Source organism: Crocodylus porosus, unplaced genomic scaffold (genome assembly GCF_001723895.1).
Source record: "Crocodylus porosus isolate Cpor-Errol unplaced genomic scaffold, CroPor_comp1, whole genome shotgun sequence".
In the NCBI taxonomy this organism is placed as follows: domain Eukaryota; kingdom Metazoa; phylum Chordata; order Crocodylia; family Crocodylidae; genus Crocodylus; species Crocodylus porosus.
In genome coordinates, this window is record NW_017728921.1 from 18,340,518 (window position 1) to 18,349,842 (window position 9,325).

The window sequence follows — 9,325 nt, forward strand, 5'->3', positions numbered from 1 at the left end:
CACACACACACACACACACACACACACACACACACACACACGTATCAGTTGAACATAATTCCACCACCTGCACTGGGTCCCTCTGCTGGGCCGCAAAGATAGCTCCTGCCTAGAGACGGTCTGACCCTGCTGCAGCCCCATGTCCTGCTGTGGGTGCAGAATTCTTGGGGGGCATGTGCTCCCCCAGGTCACCTGTGCTTCCCCCCATATTCCCCAGACACCTATTCTCTTCTTTACACACTTGGAGTGTGGGAACAGTGGGTTGGAAGTGAGGGGCACCAACAGGGCTGGGGGGCTATGGGTTAGGAGTAAGGGACACTGACAGGATCGGGGGACTGTGGGTTGAGAGTGAGGGGCACCAGCAGGGCTAGGGGTCTATGGGTTGGGAGTGAGGGGCACTAGTAGGGCTAGGACATTATGGCTTGGGAGTGAGGGGCAACACCATATCAGGGCTGCTCAAGGCCACAAAGCAACAGGGGGTGGAATTATGTTCAGCTGATACCTGTGTGTGTGTGTATGTGTGTGTGTAGTGGTGTTTCATTTTAATTGTCAAAAAACAGAGATTTTGGATTTTTAAGTCAGAAAATTTGTATTTTTTTTTTCTTTATACCAGAGAATTTGTGATTTTTCAACAGAGAAAAACAGGATCTTTGGCATTATTCACCAGAGCAAGCGTCACTGTGATATAGATTATTTGTGCATGGGACAGCAAAGGAATAAAATCCAAACATTTTGGGGCACCTCCCTCTCTTCCCCCACCCCCACCCCCACCTGTCCCCAACTCTCCTGTTAAAAAATTAAGTTGCACTAAACAATTACCCTGGAAGGAAGTTGTGTGGCTGGAGAATTTTAATTAAACACTTCCAGGATAGATCCCAGACAGCATAATTTTGGGATACAAGTTACCCATTTCCCAAGGACTGACTGATACAGTTATCACAGTTGTATTCACTGGTTTATTTAGGTGGAAAATACTGTAGCGAGTAGCACCTCTTGTTAGGCTTTACAGGTGCAGCATGTAAAGGAGTAGGACTAGACTGTTGACAAGGTAGCTATAAGACCAGGAGGAGACCAGCCATCATCATTTTAGCTGCTGTCATCTGACCCTGCTCAGACACTCTAAAAATATAATTTAGCCACAAACTTTCATTAAAGTAATTTTCTAGATGTTTCTCTTAATTTTGAAGCATCCATGCTATAACCCGACATTTTCCTATTTTCCTTAGAGGACAAGTCTGATCATGCAGAATGGGCTCAGGGAATGCTGGTGCAATTAAAACATGGGACCAAACAGGATCCTTTCACAGCTGATGCAAGATAAATATTATATTTTTTGTGGAGTGCGGGGATTAATTCTACAGTGACCAAACTCAGTCTGTTTTTTAACAGACTTTACCTTTCAAAGGTTTCAAACATTTTCTGCTTTCCCAGGTGTCCATCTGGGCTGTCCATTCATTCCCAAGATGTACTTTATGTCTTTATGCTGTGAAAAGGTTGTAACGAGGAGCTTTAGGCTCCTGCTAGTGTAAGGAAGGAGAGAAACTGCAGCTGATAAGAAGAGTCCAGGCAGCAGAATACAGACCAACTACAAGAGGGAAGGCAGCAGAGAAACACTGCTAGTCAGGGAGTTGCCTGTTAAAGGAAAGACCACACCTACAGCCGGGCAGGAGAACTCTTCCTAGATTGAGTTAGCTCTGCAATAAGACAGTACGGCAGAGCCAAGCTTGGGCAGCAGGGATGCTGCCAGAACAGCGGTTGTGAACTGTCATGGAGACCAGCTGCCAGGCCCCTGGTCAGAAGGGGCAGTCTGTAGACAGTGTATCAAAACCTGCATCACACTTATAGACTCGGCAATGCTACACTCACCAGCACCATGACCGAGAGAAGCTTGGGGCTCATGATTGACTGGAAGATGAACATGAGCCACCAGTGCGATACCGCAGCTGGCAAAGTGAACAAAACTCTGGTTTGCATCCACCGATCCATCTCAGGCAAGACCCAGGATGTCATCCTCCCATTGTACTTGGTGAGGCCACAGCTGGAGAACTGTATACAATTCCGGGCTCCACAATTTAGGAAGGATGTGGAGAAGCTTGAAAGGGTCCAGAGGAGAGCCACACAGATGATCAGAGGGCAAGAGAACAGGCCTTATGAAGAGTGGCTGCAAGCTGTGGGACTCTTCAGCTTAGAGATGTGCAGAATCAGGGGTGACTTGGTGGCAACCTATAAGTACATAAGGGGTGTACATCAGGATCTGGGGAAACATCTGTTCACCAGAGCACCCCAGGGGATGACAAGGTCCAACAGTCACAAACTCCTGCAAGACTGTTTTAGGCTGGACATACAAACTTCTGTACTGTCCAAGCCCCCAAGGCCTGGAACAGACTCCTCCCAGAGGTGGTGCAAGCACCTACTCTTGACACTTTCAAAAAACATTTGGATATTTATCTTCTAGGATCCTTTGACCCTAGCTGACTTCTTGTCCCTGGGGTAGGGGGCTGGACCCAATGATCTTATGAGGTCCCTTCCAGCCCTAATGTCTATGAAATCTACGAAATCTATGAACTATCAGACCAGAGCCTGAGCCAGAAGGGAAGTCTGAGCCACAGAGAGAAGAGCTTCTGGTCAGGAAGACCACAGGAAGATGCCTGTCTGATTCTTGAACTGCCTTGGGAACTGCCAGTAAGACACTGATGGCTTACAGAGAGGTGGAACCTAGGGTAAGGGGAAGCCTTGTTCCATAGACAGCATCTGGAGCAGGTTTAATTTATGTTATGGCCAGAGGGCTTGTTTGTTCGTTGTAGTTAGAGCAGTGGTTTGAGTTGGCCTCTTAGGGGAGATATGTACATCAAGGTGTGGCAGGGGAGTGAGGTGGTGGGGGTAACCTAGAGATGGAGCAGAGCAAGGGTTGTGTGGTCACTGGGGGTGTCATGGCTACCCCTAGAACTCCAACTTGCTATAGGGGTCACTTTGCATTTGATTGTGAATTATTCTAGTTGAACATAGTTAAGCTGCTTTAGCACTTCTGTCACATAAATAAAGTGACTATTATGATAGCATGATAAATCTCATTCCTTTTAGTTTGCTGTTCTGTGGAGTGGAGTGTATTGACTTCACTGTTCCATACAGTGTATAGAATTATCTTCTGTATTATGTAGTAACCTGAATTTAATGAAGTGCTTTGAATAGAAATACTATTCAGAAAGTGTTTGTCTTTTTCTGAACTCCACACTACACTTAGATAAGTTGAATTTCACCATTGCTTTTTGTGGAGAGGCTGCTTTTGGAAAAGACTAGCTGACATCTGGACTCACTACAGAAAAATGCCAGTGAAGATAATAAATTACTTTTGTTTTAAACCACAGGATGAAGCTTCCCTGTGCTCTAAGAAGAAAAGGACCAGCTGATACTGGACCCTTTGCAACTTCTAGACATGGAAACTGCTACAATGACTGTAGCCAAAGGCCAGTCAGAGCCAGCAGATTCCAGAGACTAGAAAACAAAAGATAAACATCTATTAATTCTAGGAACATCACAGATGCTGGAGCTGGACATGGTATGGAAATTGATGAGTTAAATATAGAGACTTCTCTTATGCTGTTAAGGATGCAAAGGTTCTGCATATATGTGCACTGAAGGATTTTTTGTTCCCTTGGTTAATCAGGGGTGTGTTTTTTAATGCTAGGGAGTAAACATTCATCAGTATAAAAACAACCAGAAGTTCTTTACTAGCATAACTCTGTAACGCAAATACAACTGCAAACAATTGAGAGTCCTGTCAAATATTCCCCATCCATATCCCCCCTTTTTGGAAAATCCAAGAAAACAGATTAATCTGATCTTGGTTCTCAACAAATTGCCTCTATCCAACTAAAGACTTTGGAAGTAGGGGAAAAATCCATTGTTGTAAACCTAGATAATGTCACCCTGTCCTTTACACAAAGCCACTGCTATACAAGGACCCTCAGACTATTCTTGCAGTATCCCATGAAGAGATAGCATTTGTGGCCCAGGTGAAGGCTGAAGGTTGCATTGTTAAACCATGTAAGTTAGTTTTGTTACCAGAATGAGAACTAAAATGCAGAATGTCACAAATTTAGATTGCAAACTCTTGTGACTTAACTGCACAGTACCTGGCACTTTAGTCACAGTAGTACATATTTGGAAAAAAAGGACTTGTGTTTTGTTACATTACTACTTGGTTTAATATAAATGTTCAGTGTTTGTTGATTTCCTTGTTTAATTTGTGACTTGATTCTTTTCGGCTATATGAGCAAAGTTACTCTGTCTGGTAATTGTGCTTGCAGTTGTAATAATAAAAGGAAGTTTGCAAGTCTTGAGTAACTGTTCCAGCATTATGCTTTTGCCTAGAATATACAAAACAGTTAATGGTATATTAGTAATCAGTGATGGCATGTGAAGTTACATATAGGTAGGTATGACATAGTTATTGAACTGTGTTCTGTTCCTTACAGCCTGATAAAACCAAAGTCAAGTCATCAGAGTTGCGCAAATAAGACTCGGGAGCAGACTGTGGTCTATAAAGTCTGATTTGCTCTATCCGTAAATTAATGCACGAACTGTAACCATTGTATCGAATTGCATCCACTTTCAACTATTCCTGCTCTTATCTGCGTTAGAAGAGAGAGAGGTTTTCAATTTACCAACACTGCAGCTCCAAGGGATGCATGGAAAAAAAAAAGCAGGAATACTTCTATGATGAGTGCCCACTAGAGGGAGCTCATAGTTTTTTTAGTGTAACAGCAACAGTGACATTACCACGGAAAAAACAAGGAAGGGGGGTTCCTTTCATAATCCTCTACCACTGTATTATTCTTCCAGGTGAGGGTGCCAAGTACTTTTTTGGCTTCAAATTAATGTAATTTTGTAGTTCCCCTCCCCCTCCAAGGTCGGAGAGATATTCTCATCAACCTTCCCACTGCGCAGGTGAAAAGGGGCTATACAAATGAAGAGACTGATCATTACATATGAGCTTGGCCCTGACTGACGTATGGGACTGTAAGAAATTCTGGATAACTATCAGTTGTATTTTGTTTTTAAAAGGTTAGATTTCAGCTATTTGTGCAGGCCCTTGAGAACCTCGTGGGGTGGAGGAATTGGTCTAATTCACAATTATTAAGGGATTTTGGCTAGGAATTTGTAGCAGAGGAGGAAAGTGGAGAACAGATTTTCAGTAGGAATCCAACTGGTTGTCTTGTTGTTGGCTGAACAATGCCTTGTCAAGCAAGAAGAAGGTAGGAGATAACCCTTTGATTCAGGCACTGAATTGCCTCCCTGATTTCCTTTACTGTCCTCTGCATGGTGTGGTGAAGTTGAAAACAGGCATTTTAATTCTCTGGAGAACACCCCACACTCACAACTGGAAACCTCAAGGAAAATAACTGAAGCCCAAATTAACATTTAAATGTAGTTGGGACAAAGTGCTGCAAAGTACAATAAAAGGTCAGTGCAGTATGATGAGGAACTGCAAATCTTATTAGTCTCCAGTTTCTTCTTTCAGTTGGGGAAGGAGTGTGTATGTGTGCATGTCAGTACCACTCTCTGTCCCTGTACAGCTTTATTCTCCCACTCAGTTTCCATCACCAGTAGGAGGTTCAAACAGAAAAAAAATGAAGTGCTGCTGCTCAACTAGCGAAGGAATCTTGCTGGAGGTGGGAGTGCGGAGATGGGTGTGTGATCTATACAGATACATATTTAAACTGTCTTCACTGAGGGAATTATCTTAAGCTCCTGGTTGCAGGAGAGTTTATCATAGCTCTGAGTGAATTCCTGCCAGGCTAGGTCTCTAATTTTCTTTTCTGCTCGCTACAGGCCTTTGATGGGCTGACTACCATCATCAGGGTAAGTACTCCACATGAAGCTGCTCTGGCCACCATTCTCCATTGCTGAGGAGTCAGAACTGAATTTTGCTTCTAGAGTGACATCTGACTTTGTAGAAGGAGGTGGGTATAGACTTTGTGCTGTCAGTGGTGTCATCTGATTCTTCATCATTGTTGCCTTACTCTGCTAAGGGAATTATTTATCTAACCAGAGATTAAAAAAAAAGACCTTATTTTGTTGTCTGACAGTGCAGAGACTTCTCTAACAGGTCTAAACAATGCAGCAGTCTATGCTCAAGATACAGGACATCATATCTCAGCTGAAAGGACTCTGTGATATATTATGTCACCATTGACACCTTGGAGTAAAGTTCACCTCTTGCAGATCTGAGGAGCTTCTGCGAGAGGTGTATGACATGAATATCATCTGAGGCATTTGAGCTGTGCCTTCTCCCATCCAGAGGACTAATAGCAAGTGCTGGATTTGAAGAAAGGATATTGTGTGATGCTAGAGCATTCCTGCAGAATCCTCATTTACTAGTCTACCTCATCAGGTAAAATTGTTTGGTTATCAAACTCCCATGCTTAGTATTTTGCCAAGCTGAACAATCAGGATCCAGTCACCCTTGGCCAGTGGGAACACTGCCATTTTGTGGGCACAATTGTTATTTTTTCATCCCACACCATGAAGATTCCAGAAAAATAACCTGAATACTGGAAATTGATTGACGTATTGGTTTATCCTGTCGTCTAACGATGGAAAAGAGGAAGGTTTTGCTTTACTTGGGTTTAAAACACATTACAAATAAAATGTTGTGTACTGATGCAAGCGACAGAGGAAACTGCTGTCAGTGAATCGGAAAGTCCTAATTTCATCGCAGTTTTATAGTTTCAGTTCTGGTTATTAGTAAATTCCTGCTTAGAATTAAATTGTTTTGTTTGGAACCTAAACTTCTGCATGAGAGGTCTCATCATCATCTGGATTTCTTTCCAACCAAGTCTTGGGTTCCCATTAAATCATTTCATTGGACAACAAGGTCCATTTTCTGAGATTTGGAAAATTAACTTCCTCTCCATCTCTGCTTCCTATGTACTCCATTTGCCTTATCACAATTGCCAGAAAGTTTCAGATATTGTGGGCCTGTGTGGGGAGGGAGCAAGAGAAGAGCTGATAAAAGTGTTGCAATAATAGGGGGTATCCTCCATTAAGGCATCTCTGGCTTGACCACTTTGTAGGTTGTTCCTTCTTTTCAGTCAAGAATACAGAGTTCACAGCCATTATAGAGATGCATGCTATGCCAAGTGCTTAACATGAGCATTAACTGTTGTGTTTGCATCCCAACTTTTTCTTGGACAGGTGCTCAGAAGCACAGTAAGTCCCTGGTATTGCTGCTGTTTTTTGGACACTAATAAATGTTTTTGCTGTCTGACTTTAACAGGGACTAGAGCCTGTATCCTTCATGATTCTTCCCTGAGAGCTCATACTGAATAGAAGTTAGGTTGGTTTTGCTTCAGGTAGTTCTACTTCATATGGTATAGCACAAACCCATTTTTGCACAGATTTTAGCAGCCAGGTAAGCACATACTGCTTGGAATAGCCATTCCATGACTCTTCCTTCCCACTTGGCTTGGAAAAAGCCAGTAGCTACAGAAGCTGCGGTGTAGCAACAGCTCAGGCTGGATGGGCTTCATGCAGGAAGTCTGAAGGGAGGGGAAGAGGAAGACAATGGACTTATGTCATCAGCTCTGATCCATCTTTTAACTGTTCACAGTACATGGATAGGTGGTGCTTTAGACATAAAGACAGTAGGGAGAAGGAGGAACCTTCATGTGCATCTGAAGTGCTTATTAATGAGCGTTGCTTTTAAGTACATAACTCTCCTAAGTGCTCTGTTGTCCTCCTCCTGAGAGACAAATATACAAATACTGAACTCTGATGTAAGACTTTCCTTCTTCCATCTGTTCAATGCTGTTGTGAAGTAGGAATATGTTATTCTCATTTTACTGAGGGTGAAACAGAACCTCAGACAGGCACGGTCATCCTTCCATGGTCATGAAGAGAGCCAGTAACAGAACATGGAAGAGGACCTTGGAGTTTCTGATTCTCAGTGCTGTTCCCTATCAATAAAGCAGCCCCTGAAACAAGATTTTTCTGTTTCAGTACAATAAGACTAACATGTTTCCAGGTCCTGATCTCTATCTGGTCACAACACAAACATATAACCTGGTTTCTGCTGTTATTTCCCCGATGTAGAGACTGGAAAAGTATTTGGATACATTATAAATCTCCACTGTCCTAGTAAGAAAAATACATGTGTACCGTTATTATATTTGTGAGCAGAAACTCCACGTATACTTGAAACAACTATCAGGCCACTATATTACCACCTGTCTTCAGTTAGAACTAGCTTCTTACAATTTGTCATGCTAAAGGAAATTGCAAATAATGCAAAGCTGCTCTGGTGTTTAGGGCTCTAAACAACAAATCCTTATTCAAATGTGTTATTACAATATAACCAGAAGTAAGGATTACTTGAGTAAACAAAGCCTGTGGGGTCATGCACAAAATTCGTATTTGGCCAACTACAACTACTGCCAGAATTCAGAATCTGGTAGCAGTACCAGAGAAACAGAAGAGGGAAGAGACAAGATTAGGATCAGCAGCTGTCAAGTCTTCCTACTGACAGTACAATGGATTTAATGTGTTTGGTGTTAGTGAAATATGTTTGTAATTTTATCTTAACAATTTTGGACATCTTGAAAGTTCTTTGCCTGCTGCAAACCTTTCTAAAACAATCCTGAGCTTTTGGGATCTGAATTAATGCACTCTCCTTCCTTTGTTTAAAAAGCAATGAAGTCAAGGATGAGTCCAGCTGTGTTATTTCTCTGAAATCCACCAGGGAATTTAATTAAAGGAGAATTTTAGAACCTAAGCCTCATATCTAAATACTGTATTTATTATCTCCCCTTCCTCAAAATCTCAAAGCAGACTCATTTGTTGGAAATTATGTATCCCTTTGGAGTGGCAGGAAATTAGTAGAATTGAGACAGCCGTGAACGCTGCATGGCAGGGGTCATGGGAGCGGGTGGCAACAGCGCTGTTGGTGGTAGGAGTGTGGCGGTGGTAAGTGGGGAGCTCCTGTATGCAGCTGCGGTGGTATCGGTAGCAAGGGGTGTGTGTGCAAGTGCCAACTGGCGGCTGGTGACCATCTGCAGACACTGTTGGCGGTGGGGGTGGTGGGCAGTGACAGCCTGCAGGTGCTGCTGGCAGCATCAGAAGTGCCTTCTTGCAGGGGTGCACAGTCATGCTTTAAATTAGGCTCACTGGGGGAAGGGGAGGATGAGTGTGGAGGAATCATCAGACTGCCAGACCAAGCAACACCCACAAATACAGCCCAGCCTAGACCGATGAGCAAAACATATACACAGGTAAGCGACAGGGGCAAGAGTAATGCTGAAAGTAGGGGGCCAGTACACACATCCAT

The 9,325-nt window shown here is 43.0% G+C and overlaps 1 long non-coding RNA gene across 1 annotated transcript; it reads left to right on the forward strand.

The window, feature by feature from the left end:
• Positions 1-4,050: 4,050 nt before the first annotated feature.
• LOC109312861 lies at positions 4,051-8,773 on the forward strand. The gene is made up of 2 exons (XR_002101919.1): positions 4,051-5,463; positions 5,833-8,773. It is a non-coding gene; the product is annotated as an uncharacterized LOC109312861 (long non-coding RNA).
• Positions 8,774-9,325: the final 552 nt, after the last annotated feature.